Below are 16,835 nucleotides of genomic sequence, written 5' to 3'. Positions count from 1 at the left end.
ACTTGATAGAATTATCAACACAGCAGTTGAAATAAAGCAGTGATACTTCTTATGTCTAACTTTCCTTACAACTGAAATGTGTGCATGATATGAATGTTAGATTTTAAAAGAAGGTAAAAGGAGAAGGCGGTGGCAGAGGGTGAGATGGTTAGATAACATCACCGACTCAATGGACATGAATTTGAGCAAACTCTGGGAGATAGTGGAGGACGGGGAGCCTGGCGTGCTGAAGTCCATGGGATCACAGAGTCTGATACGACTTAGTGACAGAACAACAACTGTACTTATTCTTTTTCACATTAGAAAGCCCAAAAGCGGTCATTTATTTTTAAAGATAGCCAGGTGGTGCTAGTGGTAAAGAACCTGCCTGCCAATGAAGGTTTGATCCCAGGTGATAGATCCCTAGGTCGGGAAGATAACCTGCAATAGGGTATGGCAACCCACTCCAGTATTCTTGCCTTGAGAATTTCACGGACAGAGGAGCCTGGTGCGCTACAGTTTACAGAGTTGAAAAGAGTCGGACATGACTGAAGCGACTTAGCACACATAACTTTTCATGCATCTTTTGAATCACAGGGTGACTATCGAGAAAAATGAACTAATTTATGACTAGAGACATGCACACTTTATCTTCATGCAATCCAAATAACCAAGAATTAATCAAGCAAAGAATTGTTTTCATTTAATTTAAGAAAGTAACAGCTGCCTAGATGAAATAATCCTAGGACTTTCATTTCATTCACGTGTAATCCATGAAATAATTTACAGCTGCTTGAACTAGACAATGTGGGATATGAGTGAATTTTCACATCTGTTTCTAGGAACTTTAGAACAAAAATTAAAAACTTTCCAAACATAAGTCTCTTCACAGTGATTCAGTGATGGGATACACAAGAATTATATGGCAGTTTCCCCTGGTATGTTGATTTACATCGATAGAGTTGATTTGGTCAAATATTTTAAACAGATGTTATATAGTCTGAGTGAATTATTAAAAATAAAACAAATGTTAAGAAAACATATAAGAAATTAGACACGTTTTAATGAAATATTTACGAATACTTTTTTTGTTATAGTATAGACGGCTACACTATTTCCTTAAAAGGAAAGAAAGAATTAAGAGCAAAACATAATTCACTTTTCTGGGACAAATTCTGGTTGAAAAGTGGAAGAAGGATGTTGAGGCCATGCTTCTATTGATTCCGTGTTCCTACAAGCATGCTCCAGTATGAGTTCAGTATTCTTTCTCAGGATATCAGAGCAGTGCAGCTTAACCAAATTCATAATTAATAAGAACAAAATGGCAGATATAAGAAATTATACGCTGGAACTTTTATTAGAATAACCTAAGTTTAAAAAGCGGCTTCCCAGGTGGCTCAGTAGTAAAGAACCTGCCTGCTAAATGTAGGAGATGTGGGTTTGATCCCTGGGTGGGAAAGATTCCCCTGGAGAAGGAAATGGCAACCCACTCCAGTATTCTTGCCTGGGAAATTCCATGGACAGAGGAGCCTGGCAGGCTACACGCCATGAGATCACAAAGAGCTGGACACGACTGAGCGACTGAGCATGCACACAACTTTAAAAATAATTATGTTAGTATTTCATTAAAAAAAAGTCATGGAATTTAAATGCTGTGATGAATTTTCCCATTTTAATAAAAGAGTAAGTTACAGAATGTTTATTTTACTTGATCATATGAGATCAATAAACAAAGTGATTTGACCAGGGTTAAGTTAAGGAAAATGTTTGCATAAACTTAAAATTACATATCTTTTTTATCTTCTATTGTTAATTGAAAAGCGCAAGAAACTTCCTGAGATATTTTTTGTTAGCTACCAGTTCCTGTCTAATTTCTCTGACCATCAACAGCCAAATACACAATAACCACAAACATTTGTAAAAATTTATGGGTTGGAACTTGTTCACTTAGATTGCAAATGAATCACAAGACTTGTGTTAATTGAACCCATCATTACATAAATTGTGAAAGCTTCTCTGTTAGTCAGAAAAATTAAGACATCTGGGAGTGGTTTCTCCTTCCAGTCTGGAAGAAAATACTAGTGTTTCTAACAAATTTAAACCCAAATGCTATTCAAAGTCTGATTTTTGCATCAGAGTACATCTATATTTTCTTTGGTTTGCACCTATCACAAATTCAAGACATTATACTGTATTCACCAAAAAAAAAAAAACAAAACCTGACTTTTCCCTGAAACTTTTGTCACCCTCTAAAGGGCTGGCAGATAGAGGTTGCAAACAAGTCTCTTTATAAAATGACTGAAATTCCAGGCATGTGGACTGTCAGGCAGGGTTAGATAAGCAGACTGGTTTGGTATGCCTGAAAGCTTGGTCATGGCTCTAAGAGAAGCAAGGACACCTCATGATCAACACAGAAATCTAGACAGAGTGTCTCTGGAGGACCATCAACAATCAGATTTGAGGGGTGGGGGGTGGTGCTCGTGGTAAAGAATCTGCCTGCCAATGCAGGAGATGCAAGAGAAGTAGGTTTGAACCCTGTTGTCGGGAAGATCCTCTGGAGGAGGAAATGGCAACCAACTCCAGTATTTTTGCCAGGAGAATCCCATGCCAGAGGAGCCTAGCAGGTTATAGTCCGTGAGGCCGCAAAGAGTCAGACATGACAGAGCACACACACATTCACGCATGCAGGGGGAGGCCTTTAACAGATCAGCAGAGCTAACTAGAGATGTTCAGGAATAGAACTAGAAATAGAAATGAGTCAGGGACTTCCCTGGTGGTCCAGTGGTTAGGACTCTGCTTCCACTACAGGGGGCGTGGGTTATATCCCTGGGGAACTAAGATCCCGCATGCTGAACAGTGCAGCCAAAAAATTAAAAATAAATTTTTAATAAAATAAAAATTAGGCCTGGAAATTAAAAATGACAATAACAGCAATATTGACTAAAAAAGAAATGAGGCAACTCAAGCACAGTGTTAACACTGTAGACATGGGCCAAGCAAGGAAGGCTGGTTAATCTAAAAGGCTGGGATTAGATAAATTATTAATTTTTGTAGGATGATGGGTAAAATATGTAATTTTTTCAAATATGAAAATTATATAAAATCTTGCAGAGCTCATCATTTTAACCACCATTTAAAGGTGTATTTAATTTTAATTCCCCTGGGGTGTGTCTCTGCCTAAAGCATTCATACAATTTATCCCTCTCAATAATGAGAAAGCATTTCTCATCAAAATAGTTCAGTTGTAGAATGACTACTTACCCTACTAGGTACCATTATGTTACAGTAGCATGATTTCAGTCACTGCAGGTGATACATCATGCTTAGACTTATTATTTTGTTTCTAAACTAATTATGAACACTATTTAATATAATTTTTATGTTCTGACAGACTCTACATTAAAAAAATAAGGTCCTATGTTGAGAAGTTCCTATGAGCACTGTATCAATTTGTTGCTTGCTAATGAACTTTGACCACAAACCTAATAATTACATGTTATACCATACCAGATGATATTTTTATTCTTGATCTAGACTACAAATATTAATTGAGTTCATTCTGATAAGTGTCCCTGCATTAATGACATAATTTGCTAACTCAAAATAAGCCCTTTAGAGAGAGTGTGGTAAATTCACATACTAATTACTTATAGCCCTAATGCTAGCAGTTTTTTAAGTTTTAAAAAAATTAAAAAATTTTTTTTTGGCTGCACTAGGTCTTTGTTGTGGCACACAGCCTTCTCTAGTTGTAGCCTCAGGATCTCTCGTTGTAGTGTATGGGCCCAGTTGCCCCAAGACATGTGGGATGGTGGTTCCTGGACCAGGGGTGGAACCCACGTCCCCTACATTGAAGGCAGTTTCTCTACCACTGGACCACAAGGGAGGTCCTCATAGCAGCTTCTTCATCCAGTCTCTAAGCTTGTCTCTGGCTTCCCTGGTGGCCCACTGGTAAAGAATCTGCCTGCCAATGCAGGAGATGCAGGTTTGATCTTGGGGTCTGGAAGATCCCCTGGAGAAGGGAATAGCAACCCACACCCATAATCCTGCCTGGGAAATCCCACGGACAGAGGAGCCTGGAGGGCTACAGTCCAGCGGGCCGCAAAAGAGTCGGTCACAAGTTAGCAACTGAACAACAACAAGACACTTGTCTTTAGTAAAGATAATTCTGCCTGAAGCCAGGTGACTTCATACACATGACACGAATATAAAAAACTAAATTGATATGAGGTTAGTGAATCAACTCAGAATTAGTTTACCTTTTTCTTGGATTTCAAATATAACAAGTCTCCCACCACCACCCCTCCTTTCCTCTTTCTTGTTTCTGTCTTTATTTTTGCTTAAGTCTCAAGTTTTGATAGTACCTTTCCTTCACTTCCTTTACTCTGGCCTGGAGAATTCCATGGACAGAGGAGCCTGAAAGGCTACAGTCCAAGGGGTTGCAAAGGGGTTGCAAACTGTGCGACTAACACACTTCCTTCACTAGACCCTCCACATAGTAGACTTCTTTTGCTTCAAGGGTCCTCCAATTTATTTCCTTTGGACTTGGCTACACTCCGCTGAACTTCGTGTTCTTGATACTGAGATTTTCAACTCATCATGCAATATTCTCAATGAAGCAAATTTTAACTAACTGAATGCATGTTAAAAAGTAAAAATAAAATATAAAAAAAGTACTGTATTATGCTTTTATATTTGTTGGGATCCTAAATCCAATATGCGCTCAGTCACTCAATTGCGTCCAACACTTTTTGCTACCGCATGGACTGTAGCCTGCCAGGCTCCTCTGCCAACTGATTCTCCAGGCAAGAATATTAGAGTGGGTTGCCATTTCCTCCTCCAGAGGATCTTCCCAACCCAGGAATTGAACGTAAGTCTCTTGCATCTCTCGCATTGCAGGTGGTTTCTTTACCGCTGATCCATCAGGGAAGCCCCAAATTCAATATGGTTAGTCTAAAAAAGACATTAAGTCTCATAACTGCCTCCTATCCTCTCCCCTTCAACCTTTCTTTATTTCTGTTTTACGTATAGACCTTTGGGATAAGGAAAAAAAGAATCACATTTTTGGAAAAATAAGTAAAGAAGATGGTGGTGGCTGGTCACACACTGAAACTGCTGCTGATGGGCTGTGGCTGTGGCTGCCAACGTGTCCTTCCTGTGGCGTGCCGCAGGCTAGAGGCAGGCACAGGACATACCTTTCCCATCACTGAGATGCCAGCCACACGCCACAGGATGTTGCCACCCTGTCTGACACATTGTAAATCCTCTTTCCGTTCTGTACTGCTTTCTTGGAATTCACATGCTGTTCTCATCCCTTACACTTCAAGTCACAAGACACTGCCACCTCGCATTAAATTCTACAAGATTATTTTCAACTTCTTCCATTTCCTTGGATAGTTGCCTCCTTGGATAGTTGCCTCTATCCATTTCCTTGGATAGCTGGAACTGTTTTTTAATAACATCATGCCGCATGATACTGCCTAAGAACCTCATCTCACTTCCTACAATATATAAATTTTTGAGTGTCTTAAAACAAAAGTTGTTGTTTAGTCACTAAGTCGTGTCTGACTCTTTGTGGCCCCATGGGCTGTAGCCTGCCAGGCTCCTCTCTCCATGGGATTTCCCAGGCAAGAATGGAAGGGGTTGTTTTTTCTTTCTCCAGGTGATCTTCCAGACCCAAGAATTGAACCCACATCTCCTGCATTTGCAGGTGAATGCTTTACTACTGAGCCAGCAGGGAAGCCCTTAAAGAGTATTAGGTGATAATAAATATATATTATATATACATATGTGTATAAACATCTAAAAGTGTAATGAACAGATTATGCAATATACTACCTAAATAGCAACCCAAGCCTCTTCCTGTGCCATGAACTATCCAAGACTATAAATATCTTCAGATCTCTGTACTTGCTATGTCTTCTCCCTGGGGTGCCCTTGGACCTAACATGACCATATTATGCTTCTCTTCCTTTGTTCAAGTCTTTGCTCAAAGGTTGCCTTCTAAGAGGGGATTTCCTTGACTACTCTATCTAAGACAGCATCTTCTATTACTCTTTATCCAAGTTCTCCTTCTTTGTCTTCAGAATGATGCTTACATCCTGGAATTATTACACTTGACATTTATTTGTTCATCATTTGATTCCTCATTAATGAATTCTCAACATGGCAGAGAATTTTTCATATTTCCTACACCTGAAACATAATATTAATAGATGCTCAATAGGTACACATTGAATGAATAAATGACTGAATCATTTAACACCATGATATACATGTCACTGTTACTCTATTTTATTTGTAAGGTGTGCTACAAATAAAGCCCCTTAGAAAGTATGAAGGACTTCCCCAGAGCACATAGTACTAATCAGAAGAGGACTGTAACTGAAGCTCCACTGGTCTGACTTTATAGGTGAGGGTCAGCTTTTAGGTACACACAGAAATACCTGTAACAAATGACTTTTTCAAATTAGTGATTATATAAATTATTACACACAGGGTTATTTGCCTTCTGGACTTGCCTGGTGGCTCAGATCATAAAGAATCCACCTGCTATGCAGGAGATCTGGGCTCCATCCCTGGGTCAGGAAGATCCCCTGGAAAAGGGCATGGCAACCCACCCCAGTATTCTTGCCTGGAATATGCTATGGACAGAAGTGCCTGGTGGGCTAAAGTCCACGGGGTCGCAAGAAGTCCACACAACTGAGTGAGTAACATACACATACACACACACTTGCCTTCTATGTCTCAGAAAACTTACGTCCAGTTACTCCATATACAAGATACTAGTCTCCAAAGACAAATGTTAGAGGAAAACCATCACTTGTTGAGTCCCTATTACATTTTAATTATTCTTTTAGGTGCTTTGAGATATAACACGTCATTCTGCTCCACACAACAAAACTCTAAGGTAGTGGCTCTCAACCCTGGGTAATTTATTCCTTCCTCTACTACAGGAAGACATAGGGCAATATCTGAAGATATTTTCCATGGTCATAACTTAAAGGAGGCTGTGTGTTAGATGTAATTGAAATTTAGTGGGCACAGCCTAGCTCCTCACCACAGAGAATTGTACAGCCCAAGACATCAATGGTGCTGAGGCTGAAAATCCCTGCTCAAAGGTTTGTTTTATCCCCTATTTACCTGCATTATAGGCAGGTACCATATAGGAATAAAAGAGAGAGGTACAAAAAGTAGGGTACTGGCTGGAGATAGGGCAGTTTTTGAAAGCATGTAAAGTAGAGGCCAAACAGTGTAAGCCATGTTCAGCCGATGAGATCTGACATTTGAGTTCGAGTTTAGTTGGATCAAGTCACACACAGCCAGGACTAGAACAAAGGCCATGTTTTCCCAATCACAACACAATACCCTGTTCACACTATGCTTCCAGTTAAGTCTATGTTACACAACACTGGTCAGCAAGGGCTGCTCAGCTTTAGCTTGACACTACTCTCAGAATCCCACACACACCCTCTCTTCAAATGATGTCTAACTAATAGACCTTTTTTTACTGGAAATTTCAGGAGACTATGGAAGAGATGGGGCTTCCCAAATGGCTCCAGTGATAAAGAACCCACTTGCTAATGCAGGAGACATAAGAGACACAGATTTGATCCCTGGGTTGGAAAGAACCCCTGGAGGAGGTCATGGCAATCCACTCCAATATTCCTGCCTGGAGAATCCCATGGACAGAGGAGCTTGAGAGGCTACATTCCACGGGACTGCAAAGAGTCAGACATGACTGAAGCAACTTAACACACACAAGAGAGATAGTTAAATTGAACTTCGTTTATCAAAACTTTCCCCCAAACACCTTTAAACTTCTTAGACATACATTTCATTAAGTTTTATCTCTATGACTGCTCCATATTTTATAACCCATCTTCTTTTTTGATCTGCTCTTTTTTCTAACCAGAATCTCATCTGCAGTCCTTCTGAAATAACAGTTGAACTGATGCTTCTTTGCATCTCACTCAACACTGTGATTAGTAAAGCAAAGATACTACCTTGAAATTCATCTCCCTTATGGCCATTGGTAACAATGTCTCTCAATAACATGAAGACATCAAGCTTATAACTATACTATCATCAACCTACGACACAGCTCTATAAGCAATGCAAAAAGCAGTGTTCTTGTCCCTTTTCCACTCAGAATACTGTGAGCTCTTTCCCTCCAAGAGCACTGTAAATGATAAAGAGAGCAAGAGAAACAGATACGTAAAGATCAACATGTGGAACACGTCTGTGTACAGATGACTCTAAGATATCCATGATCCCTTCTGTCTCTTGCTCATGCCCTTGTAGCATCCTCTCCCATTGCTGCTGCTGCTGCTAAGTCACTTTAGTCATGTCTGACTCTGTGCGACCCCACAGACAGCAGCCCACCAGGCTCCTCTGTCCCTGGGATTCTCCGGGCAAGAACACTGGAGTGAGTTGCCATTTCCTTCTCCAATGCATGCATGCATGCTAAGTCACTTCAATCGTGTCCAGCTCTGTGCAACACTATGGACAGCAGCCCACCAGGCCCCTCTGTCCACGGGATTCTCTAGGCAAGAATACTGGAGTGGGTTGCCATTTCCTTCTCTACCTCTCCCGTTGAAGATGAGTGAAACGTGGCATCTCGGCTTCTAACCAGTAGATGCAGCTAAGTTGACTGGACATCACTTCCGTGGTTAGATTATGAAAAACTGTGGCTTCCATCTTGCTAGCACACTCTCTCTGTTGCTTTTTTGACTTGCACATTTTGATGAAACAAGTTGCTGTCTTTTGAAGACCCATATAACAAGAACTCGGGATGGCTTCTGGTCAATGGCCAGTTAGGAACTGAGGCCCTCAGTCCAACAACCCTTGAGAAACTGATTTCTGTCAACAACTGGGTGAGCTTGGAGGGAGATCCTTCCCGAGTTGAGCTTCAGAAAAGACCTCAGAACCCTGACTGATACCTTAATTACAGTCTCATGAGAAACCTGGACGTATAAGACACAGTTGAGCTGTGTCTAGGTTCCTGATCCGAAGAAATTAAGGTGATAGATCTGTGTTGTTTTAACATGTTAAGTGTATAGCAACCTGTTTTGGAGAAGGCAATGGCAACCCACTCCAGTATTCTTGCCTAGAGAATCCCTTGGACAGAGGAGCCTGGTGGGCTGCTGTCCATGGGGTCACACAGAGTCGGACATGACTGAAGTGACTCGGCATAGCAACCTGTTAGAAAGACAACAAATGCAATATGCAAGCCATTTTTTATTTTCTCTAAATTACTTAGAATATAGTTCTTAATGAAGTCTTAAAGAATTACTTTAGTAGGTGGCTTTAACATTAAATAAAATTGATCTTCAAATTGAAGATCAGTTGAGATTTATCAAAATATATAAAAGGCAGTTAAAATTTCAGACTACCTTATTTTAAAATACCTGGTCATTCAAATTATTCTTTAAAACCTTTTCCAACTTTCAAAATGTCAAGTAAAAGTATGAATTAAAATTAAGTTATCATAGTTTTACAGTTGATCAAATATATGATAAAGCAAAACTGTCAGTAGAGTTATTATATACAGTTTACTGTATATTGGAGTCCCAGTTACAATCATTTTATATAGTAATTTTATCCACAGTTTATAACATTATGATATAATTTTCAAGATTTGTAGTAACTGAATTTTTCCCTTTGCAGTTGTGGTGTTGATTACAGCTATGATTTATTTGAGGCCATGTCTTAAATTCAAACCAAAATTACAACATCATTTGGGTAGGAAAAATATGATCCACTTTGTGAGTCTCAGATCCAGTATGTGGTTTTTATGAATTCATTCTGACCGAAAAATGGAAGAAAGTCTGTAGCAGCTTTTCACAGAAGATGCTCAATACACACCTATGCGTGCACACACACATACACACACACACACACACACACAGAGGCACAGGCAAAGTTACATACACACACTGCTAGAGTAACTAAAGCAACACATGACCCATGATAATCCACTCAGTCCTAGCTCAGAATTCCAGATGGACCATAGCCATGACTTAGATAAAGTCAGAGCCAAAGAAAAATTCATCCAACATTTCTTCTGGGGTTCATCTGGAACTTCTGAAATTAGAGCACTTTTCATATAAAATATACTGAACATATTTTCAGATCCAACTTCAATATATTGGTGTTCCCACATCCAGACAAATATTTATATTTTTCTAACTCTATGGATCACTATTTCCTAACACAAACACTCCACTTTAGGAGGCTTGGTTTATTCATAGCCTCCAAAACACATGCAGACTGGCTCCAAAACTAACTACAATTAAGATGAGTAAAAACTGAGAATCTTTATTTTCTATAAGTGACCTGAACCTCCATCCTTTTGAGTCATAGGGAAAACAAAATAAAACTAAACAAATAAGAATAATAACCATACATTTGCCTTTTCAAGGTATCAATCTCTCCTAGCTTAAACTTTTGCTTTCAATAATCTTAGTCTCTTTTTAACATAGATACAGTCAAATTTAAGTTCAAAATTTTCAACAAGGACTCTTTCTCTTTGAAGTTTACATCTCTCCCTGGCCACCTAAGGCAGCATGGCATATAAGAGGAAGCCCTGGATTGGCCACAAAGTTCATTCAGGTGTTACTCTGTAACATCCTACAGAAAAACCCAAATGGACTTTTTGGCCAACCCAATCCATGTACCCTCTGGACAATGGCTGGCAGGCAGCTACTCTTTGTGCAAATCCTTATGGTCTCCTTCACTGGACTCTGAGAAGACTACTCTCACCCACTTGGTGTCTGGCTGCCGCCTGTTCTCAATATGGTCTGGGGTCTGGAGATCCTCTCTCCACCCCGATCTAGCTCCATCTTTACTCTGGGATCCTCTGGGTCCCACCCTCAGCCTCCTCCTTGGCTCAGCCTAGACTGGGACATCACAACCTCTGCTGTGGAGTCCCACTGCTCCTCACTATGGCAACCCCATTATTCTCCATTGTCAGCTACTCACCCTCCCTCCCTTGTATGCTTCACAAAACAAGTTTGGGCCGCCAGGTCTCCTCCACCGAACCTAGGCTCAGGGGGAACCAGGAGTCCTCACCTAGAGAACCAGGAGTCCTCACCTAGGGAACCAGGAGTCCTCACCCAGGGAACCAGGAGTCCTCACCCAGGGAACCAGGAGTCCTCACCCAGGGAACCAGGAGTCCTCACCCAGGGAACCAGGAGTCCTCACCCAGGGAACCAGGAGTCCTCACCTAGGGAACCAGGAGTCCTCACCTAGGGAACCAGGAGTCCTCACCTAGGGAACCAGGAGTCCTCACCTAGAGAACCAGGAGTCCTCACCTAGGGAACCAGGAGTCCTCACCTAGGGAACCAGGAGTCCTCACCTAGAGAACCAGGAGTCCTCACCTAGGGAACCAGGAGTCCTCACCTAGAGAACCAGGAGTCCTCACCTAGAGAACCAGGAGTCCTCACCTAGGGAACCAGGAGTCCTCACCTAGGGAACCAGGAGTCCTCACCTAGGTCTGTCTTGCTGGTCTCTCATCTCCATGTCTTATTTCATGGAGCTCTGTACTGTATGAATGTAAAAGAAAAATCTAGTCCAACAGCACCCAGATTTTTATAGTCTAGTCTAAGCATCTGTGTAAAGATTCTGTCACATTCTTCTCTAGTCCTAATCCTTCTGGATGTTTCTACAACCTACACCTTCACCTGAGGGGTGAGCCAGGGCATTCATCTCTCACCTCTTGGTCGTTCTTTGTATTTTTCCCTTTATCCAGGGCTCTGTGGGGTTTTTCCTCTTTCATTCGATCAGCCGGAGACTTTCTCTATATCTCATTTTCCACAATGAATACAATCCATGATTAAACCTCTGAAGAGCTTTGCTCTGAAGATGCAAAGGGGGAGTTTTCGGAATTGAGAAAATAACTTTCTTTCTTCACAGATCTTGCTTTAAACTGTATTCCTTTACCTCAAAGAAGTTAGCTTTGAAACATAAAGGTGATCAGCAAATTACTCCTTTCTTTTAGGTGGTAACTCTTTTTCCCTGGTAAAGAATCTGCCTGTAATACAGGAGACCTAGGTTCAATCCCTGGGTGGGAAGATCCCCTGGAGAAGGGAATGGGCACCCATTCCAATATTCTTGCCTGGGGAATTCCATGGACAAAGGAGCCTGGCAGGCTACAGTCCATGGGGTCACAAAGAGTTGGACACAACTGAGATATTAACACTTTCACTTTCACCCTTTTTTTCCCCGAAGTAATAGCTTTACTGAAGTCAAAGGCAGAAGGGAAACATCATTTAAAATTAAAAGATAATTTTAATTTTTTAAGAAATTGGTTCAGTGGCAAAAATATTTTTCCCATTGTCCATGATAATCTTTTTTTCCTACATGCCTTGTTTACTCTCCTCTCATGACTTCTCTGCCGATAAAAATCTAACCTCACAGACATAGAGGACAGACACGTGGACACAGAGGGGGAAGGAGAAGATGAGACGAGTTGAGAGAGTAGCACTAATGCATATACTATACTGCGTGTAAAATGGATAACGAGTGGGAAACGGCTGTATAGCACGGGGCGCTCTGCTCAGGGCTCTGTGATGACCTTGTGGGGTGGGATGGAGTGGTGAGTAGGAAGTAGGTCCGAAAGGAAGGGGATATGCATATACATGTGGCTGATTCACTTTGCTGTACAGCAGAAAGTAACACAACGTTGTAAAGCAACTATGCTCCAATAATAAAATTTAAAACCGAATAAATTAAATCCAACCTCTCCTTATAAATTCAGCTCAAATGCTACTTCCTCCATGAAAACTTTCTCAACACCCTGCTGCTGCTGCTGCTAAGTCGCTTCAGTCGTGTCCGACTCTGTGCAACCCCATAGACGGCAGCCCACCAAGCTCCCCCGTCCCTGAGATTCTCCAGGCAAGAACACTGGAGTGGGTTGCCATTTCCTTCTCCAATGCATGAAAGGGAAAAGTGAAAGTGACCCTTAGCGACCCCATGGACTGCAGCCTACCAGGCTCCTCCATCCATGGGATTCTCCAGGCAAGAGTACTGGAGTGGGTTGCCACTGCCTTCTCTGTCTCAACACCCTAGCTCTCAGTAATTACTTATTTCCACTTAACTACAATGACACATTACCCATGATATCTGAAACTTAACAATACTATATTGCTTTGAATCATTATCTAATTTTCAATATTTGTCTGCTCATTCATTGACTTATACATCTCTTATTGAAACCAGACACACAGGTGTGGATCATTTTTTGACTCTTCCCCACCATGTCCATTAAACTCCTACCAGCTTGATAGAAACCTGCCAAGCTTCAGGTTGATAATATAGTTCTTAATATTGTCCACATAATTGTGACCTTTTCAATGAAGTAATATTCAACCTTTGGCAGAGGTAAAAAAATAAAACTATACATAAGGAAATGGAAAAGAGATAATGAAAAAAACCTAAGGAATACACAAACTACATCTTTATAGAGGAATTAAAGGCTTTAAATATTTATTTCAGGGTCATAACTTTGATCTGTCCAACCACTAGCTGATCACTCAGCTAACGACAGAACTTGCTTCATGACAAACACAAACTTGACGAATTATTTAGGACACTCAGTAAGCAAACATCAACAACTAAATAAACAGCAAAAGCAACCTCTCGAGAGAGTAGAATCTGATTTCTAGAGCTGCTACATTATAAAATTAAAAATGTCCAGAGACTTTCCTGGTGGTCCAGTAGCTAAGACTTTGCTCCCAATGCAGGGACCTGGGTTTGATCCCTGGTCAGGGAACTAGATCCTGCATGCTGCAACTGAGACCAGCACAGCCAAAATAAATAAATAATAAATGGGAAACTAAAAAGGGATACTGAGAAAGACTTTTAAAAAAAAACAAAGATACTTTCTTATAAAAGGCATTCATTTCTTGCAACCTCAGCTAACAATCCCAGAAGAGACTCAGCTGAGATCTCAGGGTTCTTTTGCAAGACCGAGGAATTCTTTGATTTTCTTTTTACCAAAAGAAATACAGATGAACTGAACTGACAACTAAGAACAAGAACAAATACCATAGCTAGTTCTATCTTTCTTATAAAAAGCTCATCTGTTTCCTTACTTTTTCCTAACCATTGCTAGTCTGTTCCCATCTCCACACCTTAGCAGACTATTTCCCTGGTGTCTCTCTGTATCCGTCACTCTCTTAAAGACATGGGAGTACCTTAACTCCCTACAACCATGAAACTTCAACTGATTCAAATTCCTTCGAATCACTTTTTATTTATTCATGATTGGAATACATAAATAAAATATATATTGTATTAATATGCCCTCATCCATTAAAACTTAAACTTTTTTCTTATAGTTTTCAGGTAGGCTCGAACTAATTTAAAATTGAGGAAGAAATAATAATGTCTTCTTCATCTTCCTGTAGCCCTGGCTTAGCAGCTACTTGCCTCCTCAAACTTAGTGGATACTTAAAAGGACTGCCTGAGCATGCAAATGAAGGCAAGAATATATGAAAGTATGTCTGGTTATTTGTAATAATCTAAGTCCAAATATGATTACTTTAGACCATAATATCATACATCTTTCTGAGACCTTGATATAGATTTACCATACCAACATGCATTTGATTATTCCCTAGGAGTGAATCAGAGAACTTCTAGGCAGCACTTCATTAGAGAGAATCACTACATAAATAATATGACCGCTGTTTATACACAAGTGTCAACACCAACTCTTGGTACATGTAGTGCCACAGACAGTACATTCAATGCTTGCATGGCTGAGCTTCACTGAGTCACTGCTTCCTATTTCCCTTCACATGTCACATTGTTTCTCAGTCCCGTGCCTTTGTTCATACTGCAATCGTCTCTCCTAGTCCTGTTCATCCTCTTCACCAGAGGGATTCTATCTATAATTCATTTGCTGCAACCCTGCCCTCGGAGCTCTACTGCGGTTTGGCTTTCTTTTCTCTATGTTCCTATTCTATTCCTCCCATTACCACACAGTATTACAATTTCTGCTGGATATGTCTCTCTCTCCCACATGAAAAGGAGAGAGGCCACGTTTTGTTCTTTCTGTGTTCAGGGTCTACTTCACTGTCCAGCAAATACAAGAGTAAAGACAGGCTTGTTGAATGAATGAATGAATAAAAAAAAAAAAACTGCATTGCTTTCTACCATCTATTTTTTTGACTAGAAAAATCCATTAACTTTCTCAATAGGAACTTCATTGGCCTCTCTGACCACACAGACTTCCAGAGTTGCTCCATAATTTATACTCATTAGATCTTGTCAAACATCTCAACCATATCCTTTTGAACACCTCTTAGCCATAAACTTTGCCAAATCACAATGAAGACTAACCATATGTGCTACCCTCATAGGGACATTATTCACTGGCTTTTTTTAAGGCCAAAAGCTTTAAGTGAAAAGTAACTAGAACAGAGATTCTCCAGATTTTGGTATTCAACATACCTTGTGGTTCATTTACATGAATACACCATCATATGACCACACCATGAATAATTTCTAACTTTCCAACAAGCCTGGACTGTTAGATCTCAAGGTGAATAAGAAAGTGTTACTCTAAACTGTGAGCCCATCCCAAAATTCTTATGTCCTAACTCCCAGTAGCTCAAAACATGACTTTTTGGAGATAGGGTCATTAAAAAGTAAGTGAAAATGAGATTGTTAGGATTGTCCTTGTTAAAAAAAAATCTGGACATGGACATGTGCAGAGGGAAGATGATGTGAAAACACAGAAAGATGGCCATCTGCAAACCCAAGATAAGAGGCTTCAGAAGAAATCAACCCTGCAGACATCTTGACCTTAGACTTTTAGCCTCCAAAATTGCAGTTTAAGTCACTCAGTCTATGCTTTGTTACAGCAGTCTGAAAAACTAATACAGTACGTAACAATGTTAGTCTAAAATATCTGACTGTAATAAGGAATCACTTATTACACTTCATGGCAAATAGATGGGGAAACAGTTGAAACAGTGGGTGACTTTATTTTTCTGGGCTCCAAAATCACTGCAGAGGGTGATTGCAGCCATGAAATTAAAAGATGCTTGCTCCTTGGAAGGAAAGTTCTGACCAACCTAGACAGCATATTAAAAAGCAGAGACATCACTTTGTCAACAAAGGTCCGTCTAGTCAAGGCTATGGCTTTTCCAGTGGTCATGTATGGATGTGAGAGTTGAACTGTAAAGAAAGCTGAGTGCCCAAGAATTGATGCTTTTGAACTGTGGTGTTGGAGAAGACTCTTGAGAGTCCCTTGGACTTCAAGGAGATCCAACCAGTCCATCCTAAAGGACATCAGTCCTGGGTGTTCATTGGAAGGACTGATGCTGAAGCTGAAACTCCAATACTTTGGCCACCTGATGCGAAGAGCTGACTCATTTGAAAAGACCCTGATGCTGGGAAAGACTGAGGGCAGGAGGAGAAGGGGACAACAGAGGATGAGATGGTTGGATGGTATCTCCGACTCAATGGACATGGGTTTGGGTGGACTGCGGGAGTTGGTGATGGACAGGGAGGCCTGGCGTGCTGCGGTTCATGGGGTCGCAAACAGTTGGACATGACTGAGCAACTGAACTGAACTGAACTGAATAAGGAATCATCATTTCAGGGAAACAGATTTTTTTCTACCAATGAAGCAGGGAGAAAAAAATTAATTTTTTTTGTACTTTTTGATCAAGAAAATCTTAGGAATACCTTCAGTTGTTGGTGATATACTCTAATTGTAAGTAAGACACACAGATGGTACAATAGTTATTTTTTCCAATACTCATAAATGATAAACATCTGGAGATGTGTAGTGGGTGGGTGAATGTTTCCTGAGAGATGGCTACTATTACTTTCTATTATTATTA

At 40.5% G+C, this 16,835-nt stretch overlaps 1 protein-coding gene and 1 long non-coding RNA gene across 6 annotated transcripts in view; both read right to left on the bottom strand.

Annotated features, from left to right (window-relative positions):
* C21H8orf34 (chromosome 21 C8orf34 homolog) overlaps window positions 1–16,835 on the bottom strand; it is a 340,111-nt gene that overhangs the window by 140,699 nt on the left and 182,577 nt on the right. The gene's annotated exons all lie outside the window — the stretch shown is intronic.
* On the bottom strand, window positions 3,979–15,065 carry LOC122679545. The gene is made up of 4 exons (XR_006336432.1): window positions 15,054–15,065; window positions 12,179–12,183; window positions 11,655–11,660; window positions 3,979–4,104 (listed from the first exon to the last, which is right to left on the bottom strand). It is a non-coding gene; the product is annotated as an uncharacterized LOC122679545 (long non-coding RNA).

The sequence above is a fragment of the Cervus elaphus genome, chromosome 21 (genome assembly GCF_910594005.1).
Source record: "Cervus elaphus chromosome 21, mCerEla1.1, whole genome shotgun sequence".
NCBI classification, from domain to species: Eukaryota; Metazoa; Chordata; class Mammalia; order Artiodactyla; family Cervidae; genus Cervus; species Cervus elaphus.
This window is presented reverse-complemented; position numbering and strand designations above follow the sequence as displayed.